The sequence below is a fragment of the Cupressus sempervirens genome, chromosome 5 (genome assembly GCF_028749045.1).
Source record: "Cupressus sempervirens isolate cs-2001-9-10 chromosome 5, ASM2874904v1, whole genome shotgun sequence".
NCBI classification, from domain to species: domain Eukaryota; kingdom Viridiplantae; phylum Streptophyta; class Pinopsida; order Cupressales; family Cupressaceae; genus Cupressus; species Cupressus sempervirens.
Genome location: NC_143122.1, coordinates 571,284,205 through 571,297,228, shown reverse-complemented (window position 1 = coordinate 571,297,228; position 13,024 = coordinate 571,284,205). Strand labels below are relative to the sequence as shown.

The following is a 13,024-nucleotide window of genomic DNA, read 5'->3' as shown; positions in this document are numbered from 1 at the left end:
TTCTAGCCATTTTTTTTGGGGTTTTGAGCTACAAGCTCGACAAGCTCCTAAGAGATGACACTTTGGGACTTCACGACAATAAGCGCCTTCTCTAAAGGCAGAACTTGCTCAACCTCAACAAGAGTAGGGTCAGAGGAAGGGCCTAGGAGCACAGGGCATTAGGATCTAGGAGGGGAGGACGAATCCTCCCCATCATCTACCATCATAAATTTGAAAAAAACTAAAGCAGTTCAAAGCTAAAATTGTGTAAATTCATTTGTATTTGTTAAAATGGAAATCTTTTTGTTTAAAAACTAATAAATAAAATGTATGAAATACATAAGCAATAGGATTGAAGATTTAAAAGTAGGCACATTTTTGGTAGAAATTATGTGAATTTAAACTATTATGTTATAAGGAGGAATAAAAATACAATTAGTGTATGTTTATGTGAATCTCGAATTGTTGTATTAAAAGAAAATGAACATGATAACCATTTGTTCATTTTATTCATTTCTTACTCAATATTATAGATAATTAATTTTAGTATATTTTAGTAATATTTAATATTTATTTTTAAATTTTTTTTTATAACTTAAAACAAAATCAATAAAAGAAGATTATATTGAATGTTGTTTTTATATAATTAAGATTATACTAAAGTACAGATTCACATTAATAATATTTAACTACATATATGAAGATTATATTGAATGATGTTTTTATATAATTAAGATTGTACTATTCACATTAATAATATTTAACTACATATATTTATATTTTTTAAAGAATATAAAATCATTACAGAACATTGAATATAAAATTTTGATCACTTTTTATTAGTATTTATCTTTTTTTTATTAATATTTTTAAAAAAGATTTAAAAATGTAACGTAATTTAAAATATGATATTAAAAAAATTTCTAATTAAAAATGATAATTAAAAAAAATCTTTATATAAATATTTTTAATTTTCTTAAGAAATTTAGAATAATTATAATGTTTTCTCATTAAAATTCCTACTAAAGCACAAATAAAAAAAAAGTTTGGGAGTTTGGAAAAATTCATTTTGTAATTTTTTAAAAGATTATTTAATAATGTTAGACAAATTTGCAACATAAATGTATTATTAAGAATAAATAAAAATTATTTAATCAATTAATAATTGTACATAAAAAGAAATAGAAGAAAAATGAAAAAATAAATTTATAGACATACATTACTGTCTTGTTAAAAAATAACTCTATTAAAAAAATTGCACTTCCTACTTATTTAATCTACTAAACATATTACTAGCAGAGTTTACTATTTGTCATCCTAGCAATTTTATTTTATTTTTTAACTCAAACTCATTGATTGATCCAAATACTACCCTCCAACAACTAGCAACCCGTTTAACACCCCAACCTTAATCTAAATATTATGCCTTATATAAGAGAGCCCGCCGCAAGCCTCCGCTCAATCTACATGCTGTGATCAATTTTGTTTGACATGAAGCATCAGCATTGTTGCCTTTCTTCATTCCATTCATAACTCTCATATTTATTATTCTAAGTAACTTTTTCTGGCTCTGGTTTTTTTCTATTGAGTAGTCTGTGCTCTCTCCCAGATTCTTATATATTCATCGACTCCCCACTATCCAGAGCAATCTTGAAGATGAGGTCTCTTTTAGTGAAAGTTATGATACAGTGTTTGTTTGGCTATGTTCTGTCTAGCCAAGCCAGAGCACTTACTCCATGCATCAGATTTTTATGGCAAAAATAGCACTTTTAAAAACTCATGCACGTTGATTAAATTTTGTGTTTACTCATGATCAAATTCAGAAGGAAACGAAATCTTACCATTCCATCTATACCAAAAGAACTATGATAAGCAGATACTTGTTTGTACTATTTGGTGGGTTTCGATGGAGTAAACCTTACATGCGGGTTCGGTTTATATCATTTCTTAATGCCAATGTTGCCCTGGAAAAGGACAGGTGGGTACATGGGGAACAGTTGAAGAATCCATTGCAAACATTACATATAATGGAGCAACGATGCATTCCCATGGATTCTAATGACTACGCATTCCTCTTCCATGAATGTGCAGAAACATGTTCTCTTAATAAAGGGAAGCTACTCCATGCGCATTCCATCATGCACGGAATAGTACCCACAGTGTTTATGAGCAACCATTTAATCAACATGTATGCGAAGTGTGGAATTATTGAGGATGCACGACTCGTGTTTGATAAAATTCCTGTCAGAAATATGTATTCATGGAACACTATGATTGCAGGTTACGTCAAGTGTGGGAGCCTTCATCATGCACATGATCTATTTGGAAAAATGCCTCAACGGAATGTGGTCTCCTGGAATACCATCGTTTCAGGATGTGGGCTTAATGGCCAAGGTAAGGAAGCGTTTAATCTTTTTTGTGAAATGCGAGATAAAGGTGTTGACCTTGACCATTTTACGTGTTCTACTGTTATTAGTGTGTGCGCTGAGTTGAAAGCTATTCCACAGGGAAAACAAGTCCATTCTTTTGTGGTCAAAACTGGGTTTGATTCACACGTGAGTGTGAACAATGCTCTTGTTACAATGTATGTCAAACATGAGATTATAGAGGATGCATGCCAAGTGTTCGGCAAAATGCCTGAAAGAAATGAGATTTCATGGAATGCTATGATTGTTGGGTATGCCCAATACAGGCTTAGCGCAGAAGCCCTTGAACTCTTTGATCGAATGGTTGGTGAAGGATTGAAACCGGACCACTTCACCATGGCCAGTGTGCTTACTGCCTTTGCAAATCTTGAAGATCTGCACAAGGGGATTCAGTTTCATGGCCACATAATTGTAAGTGATTATGGAAGAAATGTGGTTGTGGGATGTGCCCTTGTTGATATGTATGCCAAATGTGGCAGTATAGCTTGTGCTCAGAAAGTGTTCGAAAGATTGCTTGAGAGAGATACAGTGGTATGGAATTCAATGCTCTCAGGATATTCACAGAATGATTACTGTGAAGATGCGTTGAAGTTGTTTACTCAAATGCGGCGAGAGAGCATAAAACCAGATGAATGCAGCTTTGTCTGTTTACTCAGTGTATGTGGTGGTCTTGCAGCATTAGAACTGGGAGAGCAGATTCATGCCCTTCTCATGAGAACTGAATTTGGTCTGTATGTTTCTGTTGGCAATGCTCTTATTACAATGTATTCCAAATGCGGATGCATAGAGGTTGCGTGCTACCTATTTAACAAAATGCCTAAACGAGATGTGATCTCTTACAATGCCATGATTGCAGGCCACGCCCACCATGGTTGTGGTAAGGAAGCTCTCGAAGTCTTTGAAAAAATGCTAGATGAAGGCATCAAGCCGACTCATGTGACCTTCATTGCTGTTCTTGCCGCATGTAGTCACACAGGGCTAGTGGATGAAGGAAAGCGCTATTTTGAATCCATGAGCCAACACCATTGCATCAGTCCGACTTTGGACCACTACAACTGCATGATTGACCTTCTTGGTCGTGCTGGACATTTTGAAGATGCGGAAAATTTAATCAGAAACATGCCATTTGATCCTGGTGCAGTTGGATGGGCAGCATTGCTCGGCGCCTGCAGAAGCCACGGAAATGTAGAGCTGGGGAGCCGTGCAGCAGATCACCTTTTAAAGTTGGAGCCAGAAAATGCTGCATCATATGTGATACTGGCAAATATGTATGCTGCCGCTGATAGATGGAATGACGTAACTAGAGTAAGAAGAATGATGAAAGATAAGGGAGTAAAAAAGAATCCCGGATGTAGCTGGATTGAGATAAATAAGAAAGTGCATGCTTTTGTTTCAGCAGACAGATCACACCCGCAAATAAAAGAGATCTATGCAGCTTTGGAAATCTTAGCATCAAAGCTGAAGGAGGCAGGGTATGTACCGGATACAAGCTTTTCTCTGCTTCATGACGCAGAGGGAGAACAAAAAGAAAATGCCCTTTCTCACCATTGTGAAAAGTCTGCTCTTGGTTTTGGGTGAAAACTCACCTTTCGCAACCCCTCAAATTTATTAAAGATCTTTATTACCGCACAATAATACTAACCACTTTCATCATTTAAAAATGGTCTATATTCAGGTACATATTATTGTTGACATCAACTAAAGAATCGACCAGTCATTTTAGCCTGTTTTTTATTGGGCTGAATTTTGTTTCAGAATACTCTGAAGAGAACAAGTCGGCATAAACATTTTAGCTATTGCAGATTTGGCAATACATTTAAGTACTGAAAACTGGGTAAAAATGGTGAAAAATGCTACACACCATTTGTATCCACCATATAGGTAAGCATTTAGCCTGATAAGAAGACCTGATTTCTTGGATGGCTCTGAACAACTCGTTTAGCTGGGCATTTTCCTGAAATTGCTGTAGATATTATCGAATCTTCTGCTGGCTGAGAGTCATCACTCAACTACAAACATCGAGAATCTCAATGTCAGCAGCGAACTGATGACAATGATGAAACAAGGGTACAGTGTGCTATCTTTCTTCATGGTTGATCTATTGCCATCTGTTAGCAGTAGCACCAAAAGTTCTTCAGTATTGTCACTTGTCTACTGAAAAAGGATGTACCGTAAAGTATCTAAACATGACCCCATGAATTGCTTCGCATGTTTCTTTTCAGAGCTTCCAACCATTGAGAAGCATTTAAAAGAGGCTATTCTCTAATTTGTGCGGGAAAATGCATATCACTCGCAAATTCTCACTGCCGCTGGCTAGGTCTGACACGAGATCAGTGAGACACCCTATCTTTTGCTCTTGAAAAAATTACACACAATTCGTCATAAGCATGACTCGCCTCAACAATCTTTTAACTCTCCAAAGTTCTGATCAGTGTAGACATTATAGAAGTCAAAACAAGGTCAATACAACTGATCCAGTCTACCTAAATTCTTCACTTTATGCCGCAAAGATGAGAATTTCAACGATTCATTTTGGCATATCATGGTGCACTAGTTGGCCTGGTTTGAAGTTTTCCTATATTAGCATTTAATGCCAGTTAAATGAGAGATAACAGATGGTATAAATTCATGATTTTAGAAAATTCATGAGAAATAGAATGGTAATTTAGATTGCTTTGGAAACTGTAAAGCTGGTTTTATTTCTCGGAACTGATTGGTATGTCTCGTCACTTATCCTATACCAAGTTGTGTTAAATAGTTTGTGTATACAATTTATTACCTCCTTTCAAAGAGGATGTGTAACTCTGATGATAATAAAGAGAGGGCTTCCTAACAGTATGAGCTGGGGCTATTCCATATTTGAGCAAAGTTCTAAGCACGAGATATCCCACACCTTAAAGATTGGGATACTTGAAAGACAGAAGTTTATCCATACAAACATTTTATAAAGCGTTTACAGTTAATGACTATGCTGTTGGTGGGTGCGCTAATTACTCTTACAGTCCGACTAGTCAAAATATGCATTCAGCGCACAGTTATTTGCAAGCTGTATGTATGAGGCATGACTTTGCATGTCCAGCAAGTTTCCATTGTCTACTCAGTGCTGAGAATGGATATACACAGCTGTATAAATATATGTACATTGTTTTATTGTCAGTCAGAATTCGGAAGTCTTCATATCGGAAAGACTCTTTCTGTATGTGATGTTGTTTTCTTGTTCTACTTTTGTACAGGGACATTTGCCTTCCGTGCATATGTGAGTTTTCCTTTAACAAGTTGCTGTATACATGCTCTCTTTTATTTCCCATTGTTAACTCTGTTTTTTCTATTTTAAACTCTTTTACATCAGTGTCATTGGGTTGCTAGAGAGTGAGCAATTGATATCAGAGCCATCTTGGCAGTGAATTGTTGTCAACTAAGGAAACTCAGGCTTGGTTCTAAAAAGCACCATGGTTCCACTGTGCATTAATTTGGAAACTTTTGCACTTTGTTTGCAGGTTTGTAGCTTGGCTGAAAATTCCCAGGTTGAGTAATCTGTGGTACTGGTGCTGCATCGAGTTTGGAGAAGATTCAGCTTCAGTGGGACGTTGTGATATACCTTGTAGCAGACAATGAACTCGTTAAAATTCGGCATTTGAGTAGTTGAAGGACAAAACTTAGTTTTTGGAAGCTAAAGATGAAATAACTGCTTTTTGAGAGAGACCCGAAGGAGGTAGTCATAAAAAACACAGCCTGCTGTTATCTAGCAAGCCGAATGGGATGAATAGAATGATAGCGCATTTGCTCTGATAGACTCTATTTTGATTAATGTCATTGGTGCTAAAACAGCTATGGAGTTTGAGACAACCTTGGAAAGCTACATAAATTCAAATCTCTTCATATGGACAGAGAGATTGCAGCCGAACTTTTTGAATGCGTTCAATACTTGTGTTAACCAATCGAATCTGTTTGTAATGAGGTTAAAGATGTTTAGTAATGTATTTGTATGGTTTTATAATTTACCAGATACTTAAAATAACCTCATTGTAGCACTAAGGGATACACCAAAGTAGTGAATATCCAAAAGAATGAGATTGTTGAGCAATTGCTTCAAGAGATAAGAGAAAGCACTTCTAAACTTGTGAAATTCAGATGCTTTGGTGGCAAGAAGACACCTCAAAGAAAGAAGAAATGACAAACCAGCTGGAATATAATTAAATCGAGAGGAGTATCTACAAGTAAAGGAAGGAAGCTAGAACTAGTCTTCTGGAGAGGTCACAAGAATAGCAAGAGTAAAATTGATTTCTCCAAGGATAAAGATGTGTCTTTGGAAGCTGAATGGAAATGTATGTTATCTGTACACATTTAGTAGTATACGTGAAAAAGGGGGCATGGCTGACCCTATTGTAAATACTTGTCATGACCTCTATCATGATAATTGAATGCATAATGATGTTTAATCATTGGGACTAAGATAGGAGTAACAAGATTGAGGAGAATGGAAATAAGACACCTCAGTAGGCACCTCCTCCCATATGGATGAGATAGGCCACATGATGCCTAGTGGGATGGTAAATGTGTGCTTGGGCCTAATGTACAAAGTCATTAGGGCAGCCTACCAAGTCATCCTATCTCATCCAATGTAGGAGAATCTTGAGTTCTTGGCAATCTTGCATAGTTTTGCTTCGTTTTGTCCTTGTTCTTGTTTTCTTGTCTAGTTGCTTGTGTATGTGATTCTTTGATCTTGCTTTCTAGCCTATGCGGTCTTGGGTTCTTGATGCAGGAGCATCTTGGGGTAGTTGGCTATCTTGCATGATTAAAGGATTTTAGTGGAGTTGAGTGAACCTATTTGGGTCTTGGGAAATTAATTTTGATGTATTTAATAAGTATTGTAAGCCTTTAAAGGCATTTGGTATTTAATTTCTATTGGAGGTTGACTTGTGACTCTTCAAGTAGTTAATGTAAGGGATATTTAATTTGTAGCACACTGGGCTGACTTGTGGCTTAGTTGAGTATAAGTAGGGGTCATGGTGAAGTATTTAGTCATTATTCATCCATCTTGGTGCAGATGAGGTGGTAGAGGAGCGAATTTTGAGAAAGGTTAGTAGTTGAGGCTTGGGAAACAAGGAGATTGCTTGGTGGGCTTGTGAGTACCCATTGGATCTTCTTTGGAGGTTTCTACTAGAGTGCGGATCTAGATTAGCTAGGGTTTGGATTGGATTTTGAGGGATCTTTCAGACCTATTACTTGCTTTGTATTTGGTCATAACTGAGAAGGCCTTATAGCCCAACACATTGCATGTAATTAGTTATATCTATGAAAAAATTATTGTGACTTGGCTTCAAATCTTGCATTGTTGTTTATCTTCCATTGTGTGGTTATTTGTTGGGGGCTAGGACATCTCCTTTGGGGATTCTCCTGCCTTGTACTACATCAGGTGGTATCAAAGCAACTATTGTTTCTGAGTGTGTAGACCGAGCACTGAAGTTGAGGCAGTTTGCACTAGGGACTTGTGAAGGGGATTTATTAGGGTTTGCAAAAAAAATCTTGGAAGATGCCTCTGAGAAGATTGGACCCTTGGGCGATTGATGATTTTATGATGTTGTGGAAGAAAGGATCTCAGAGAAGGTTAAAGAAAATTTGAGATCTAAAATAGAGGAGGTTAAAGCTAGTTTTAGATTTGAGATGGCATTGATGAAGAGTGATATGATCACTGAGATCATAAGTGCTATAGGTGTACCTCGACATATGGGTATTAAAGATGGTTATGAGGAAGTTGTTAAAGACTTTCAATTTGCTAGATCAAGAGGTGAGGCCAGAACTAATCATGTGGAGAGACCTCTGGGAAATAGGGTTGGTCAGTTTCCTAGACATGGATCTTAGTTGAAGTTGAAGAATAAGATGGAGGTTTTTAATTTCTCAAGTACTTTGAATCCTGAAGACTTGATTGATTGGATTGGTGAATTGGAAGACTACTTTGAGCTATTGAGGATCCACTCAAAGTAAGGTTGGCACAAACTAAGTTGAAGAGACATGCTGCCCTTTGCTGGAAGGAACTGCAAAGAGACGGAGAGGAAGAAGGTGAAATGAAGATCACTAGATGGAGATTGATGGTGACTAAATTGAAGGCTAAGTTCATCCCTGCTAATTATGAACTTGAGTTGTTTAAGAGATTCCATAATCTGAAGCAGAAGGATATGACTACGAAAGATTATACTAAGGAGTTCTACAAGTTGACTATTTGGTCTGGGCATAGATAATTGTCAAGGAAAAGGTAGCTTGGTACATGAATGGTTTGAGATTCAATATTCAGGATGAGGTTGGTATGCTGAATATTTCATCAGTTGAGGATGCTTATTAGTATGCTTTGAGAGCAAAGGAGAAGCTGAAGAGGAAGAATCAAGGTAGTTCTTGAGGGAAGGAGAAGTAGGATTACTTGACAAAGGCTAAATCGAGTGCAAAAGATGAACCAAAACTTGTTGATAAGAAAAGGACAGGTAGAGGTGAGTTTAAGGGTACTTGTTTCAGATGTCATGAAGGACATAGATCTTATAAGTGTGTGGAGAAGGCTGGTGATAGGAAAGGTGTTGTTGTGAATGAGGTTGAAGACCATAAACCTAAGCAAGTAGAGAGTTTATTGGCTTGGCGAGTATTGGTTGGTAAGAGGACACTAGATTCTTGTCAAAGGACTAGTTTGTTCAAGACTAGTTGTAAGTTTGGTGGTAAAGTCTGCAATGTGATTGTGGATGGTGGTAGTACTAATAACCTTGTTGTTGCGGAGATGGTTCAAAAACTTGGTTTGAAGAGAATGAGACATCCTTATCCTTATAGGATTGGCTGGTTGCAAGGTGAGCATGCTTTGGAAGTGAGGGAGCAGTGCCTTGTTGATTTTCAAATTGGGCAGTATAAGGATCAAGTGTTGTGTGATATTGTGGACATGAACAATTATCATGTGCTGCTTGGTAGATCTTGGCAGTTTGATTACAAGGTTGTGCATGATTGTGTCAAGAATGTGTTTACAATTGAGAAAGGTGGCAGGAAGCATTCCCTAATTCCTTTGTGGAATGAAGAGGTTGGTAGAAAGAACTTGAGTATTGGTAGCCGAGTTGAGTTGGTAAATTTTGAAAGGGTTAGCGATCAATGTAGACAACATATTGGTGGAACACCAAGGATGGAAAAGTGGAAGAAGAGCTAGGGGAAGAGTGTACAAGTTGAAGAATTTGAGGACATGTATGTGAAGAACCAATTTGGGATTTATGTGTTGGATACCAAAAGATGTTCTTCCAGCTACTAAGAACATCCTTTCGCACCTGGGGAGTCTGATGCAGGAGCATCCTGGGGTAGTTGGCTATCTTACATCGTTAAGGGATTTTAGTGGAGTTGGGTAGACCTATTTGGGTCTTGGGTAATTAATTTTGATGTATTTAATAAGTATTGTAAGCTTTTAAAGACATTTGGTATTTAATTTTTGTTGGAGGTTGACTTGTGGCTCTTCAAGTTGTTAATGTAAGGGATATTTAATTTGTAGCATTCTGGGCTAACTTGTGGCTTAGTTGGGTATAAGTAGGGGTTGTGGTGAAGTATTTAGTCATTATTCATCCATATTGGAGAAGAGGAGGTGGTAGAGGAGCGAATTTTGAGAAAGGCTAGTAGTTGAGATTTGGGAAATAAGGAGATTGCTTGGTGGGCTTGTGAGTAACTATTGGATCTTCCTTGGAGGTTTCTACCAGAGTGTGGATCTGGACTAGCTAGGGTTTGGATTGGATCTTGAGGGATCTTGTAGAACTATTACTTGCTTTGTATTTGGCCATAATGGGGAAGGCCTTACAACTCGACACATTGCATGTAATCAGTTATGTCTATGAATAAATTATTGTGACTTGGCTTCAAATCTTGCATTGTTGTTTATCTTCCATTGTGTGGTTATTTGCTAGGGACTAGGACATCTCCTTTGGGGATTCTCTTGCCTTGCACTGCATCAGTTCTTATCAAGGACCTTTCATGGATCATTGTTCTATGATCACACATCTTATGGTTTCATGTCCATCGATTTCCAATTCTTTAATTGTTGTGTAGCGTGTTCTCCATTGGCACCTTAAGCAATGTGTAGAATTTTGATTGTGTAATGTTGTTCTTGTGCTTGATGATTTGTGGCTTGTTGTGGTTGTTCTTGGATCATGTGGGGACCTAAATCTTGGTCTGCGCATCCTTGTATGCTTAGTTGTTTGATCACTCATCTTATCTTTTGGGGTCAAACCTTCTTGTGTAACATGTTTCATAATTATTAGAAAGTGTGATTTGTCAAGCAAACCTTCATGTCATGATGGCTATATCAATAATATTCACTATGCATCAAAGAGAGAAGTAGGAAGATCTAGAGGTCAAGCTCTTATGCATTTGTGATCACACATTAGATCTAGTCTATAAGTAAAGGTTGTAATTGGGTAGGTATGTTAACTAACATGTTTGTAAGAAAATCACCATTGGATCTACATATAATTAATTGAATATGTTTCATGCATTCCTTGTGTTGTTGTTTCCTTGTGTTTACTCTTGTTGCTTGGTTGGACACCTCCATTGAGGGTTTTTCCATCTTTGTCTATGTCAGGTGGTATTAGAGCGTTGGTTTTGATTCCTTGTAGAAGTGACTGAGTTTGGTTTGTATTGTATGTTGGCTCTCAAAATTGTTGGATGAATTCCTACGAATCTTGCCCACTTGATACTAGGAATCTCAACACAATCTTGGTCAATGTAAAAAATTGAAGCTTAATAGTTCAATCTCTTCACTTCAAGCTCTGCGGACCTAGGTGGGTGTACCTTCATCTCAAGTCTTGAAATGAGTTGAGGCTTGCTTATGTAGACTTAATGACTGATACTCTCGAGTTGGCAAGTATCTTCTCAAGGAGAAATCAAATACTTGAATATTTTGAGTGTATCAAATTTGTTAAATATAAAGTATAAGGAATAAAATATGTAATATAATATATGTAGACAAATATGATTTAGAATATCACCCTCCACAAAACTGTACTTATCTTCTAAAATAAAAGAAGATTAGTCATTTTCCGTTGGGAGAATAGAGTCAATTTCAATATCAACTATGAATATCAAACTGCTTGGAGACGGGCACACTACCATTAATTCACTAGAAGGAGAACTTGGAGTCTAGTAACCCTAGGTAATTGAATTTAACTTCAAATGATGAAAACCAATTAAACAAAACATACATATGCATATGAGTTTTGCTTATTCAAGGGTTTGCCCCAATTTCAATCTATCAACAACAATATTAATCCATGAGGATGATCCACGGATATCAAGACTTTGGAATAGAAACAAAGTATCTTTATTAATTCCAAAGAAGAGTACAATTAGGATGTGACTAGTTGCAATATCTATCCTATACTGCATACATATATTTTGTTTACTTTTTTATCTTTATCTTTCTTGCTATCTATCAATATATCTATCCTAAGGTCTCAATACCCTTTCTTATAGAAAATAAAAGGGTGCAAGAAGCTTCAGACCTTTTAAGAAACTAACTAATAACTAATTGCAACCAATCACCAAAGTTTACACAAACAAAAACATAAAAAAAATTCTCGTATTATATCCAAATTTTCATTAAAATGCCAATGCTCTTGAGAATCCTGAAACCCTCCTAGAATCTCTCGAACCTTGGCCTTGTCCTCCTCGAGCTCTAACTTGTGACAGTCACTGGCATAGCTTTCATAATTGGCACACAATTCCCAAGTAGCAACATACATATTGTTAATAATGTCCAACTAGGTCTCTTGTACTGGAGTCAAGTCTAGTTGTACAATAAGCCTCAAAACTTCCTTTGCATTATAGGCTTATATTGGTAATTACATGGTTGTGTGTCTCTAAAGCCTGTAGACAAAACACAAGTTTGGCTTTTCAAGAATGTTGATAAATGCCAACCGCACGGTATTCTTTTAACAAGAGGCAAAATTTAATGTATTAATTTCGAACATCTTTTCTTGATTATTCTACACATGCCATCAAAATTTTGTTTTCACATCTAATTTTGTGTGAATTTAAGCCCAACAAATGCATTTAGTCATTCACACACTTCCCTTGTTATTAGATTGAAAATATGATATGAACTTTTACCTTTGTAATTGATTTTTGTAATTATGGCTTTAAAATGATATTTTCTTTGTGAAATCGCAAAATCGAGGTAACATTGCTTGAGAAATCACAAAATTGGACTAACATGATTCATCAACTATGAAATCGCAAAATTGAGAGGATATGACTTTACTTGCTGTGAAATTGCGAAATCAAAATCCTGTGATCTTGGTTGCTCTGAAATCGAAAATCAGAACCCTTTTCATATTGCTTGTCCGATATTCTTATGTTTTTCATCTTTGACACCAAGCTAATGATATGCTTCTAAAATGCCAAAAAGGTGTCATTTAACAGACCTGCTCAATCTTAAACTCTGAAAATGCGAAATAGCTCAATCTCGACAAATTTATTTTTGGAGTACCATCATTGTAAACCCTAGTAATTTGATTGTAGGGTTGCAAATCTCAAACTTGACCTATAACTTGTAGATGGTAGTGATGTTGTAGAGCTCTAATTGGATTGGTTATAGGGTTGTAAACTTGTGTTTG

General features: G+C 36.4%; 1 long non-coding RNA gene and 1 pseudogene across 2 annotated transcripts; both read left to right on the top strand.

The window, feature by feature from the left end:
- The first annotated feature begins 1,387 nt into the window (after nt 1-1,387).
- On the top strand, nt 1,388-4,066 carry LOC149557216 (pentatricopeptide repeat-containing protein At3g49710 pseudogene; annotated as a pseudogene). The gene has a single exon (XR_016364853.1). The product of XR_016364853.1 is annotated as a pentatricopeptide repeat-containing protein At3g49710 pseudogene (transcript).
- A 153-nt stretch (nt 4,067-4,219) lies between these two features.
- On the top strand, nt 4,220-7,052 carry LOC149557215 (uncharacterized). Its single transcript, XR_016364855.1, has 2 exons — nt 4,220-5,661; nt 5,903-7,052. It is a non-coding gene; the product is annotated as an uncharacterized LOC149557215 (long non-coding RNA).
- The last annotated feature ends 5,972 nt before the right edge of the window (nt 7,053-13,024 follow it).